Here is a 556-nt window from a genome sequence, read left to right as displayed (position 1 = left end):
TCCCCACCGGAAATGACGCGCGCTTTGCCCCCTCGAGGATGCCGGGAAGGGGACCGCCACCCGCCATTGGGAGAAGGGCAAAGTATGGCTCGAGCGCTCACTGCGCGTGCGTTCTCACGTGCGTCGCCACCTGGCGGGGATCGGGACTGCAGCGGATGGACAGGCAAAGTCTGGGACGAGGGGTAGGGGCTCAGCCAGCAGTCGGCGGAGGTTTGTGTTTGTGCTTTGGGACCCGAGGCTCTTCTCTGCACCAGGCTTCAAGTTCCTGAAAGGCCCAGAATTTCTAGGCGGCGACTCCGGGCCAGAACTGGAGTACAAAAGATGCATGTGGCCCCAGGGCCTGAGTTCCGGGAGACCCGTCTTTTTCCGGTGGTTCCTCCAGCTTTTGTCTATACTGGCTAAAGTTTTTTGTTTGCATTGATTCATTCAGCAAACAGTTATTGACACCACTGTGGGAGCAAAGGTGATCAAGGCTGGGCCTTGACCTCACCGAATTCACCACCAGTGGGAGGAACCAGGAAACAATGACAAAGGAATGCCAAGTGCTGTGATAGGG

Source organism: Prionailurus viverrinus, chromosome E1 (genome assembly GCF_022837055.1).
Source record: "Prionailurus viverrinus isolate Anna chromosome E1, UM_Priviv_1.0, whole genome shotgun sequence".
NCBI classification, from domain to species: domain Eukaryota; kingdom Metazoa; phylum Chordata; class Mammalia; order Carnivora; family Felidae; genus Prionailurus; species Prionailurus viverrinus.
This window is presented reverse-complemented; position numbering follows the sequence as displayed.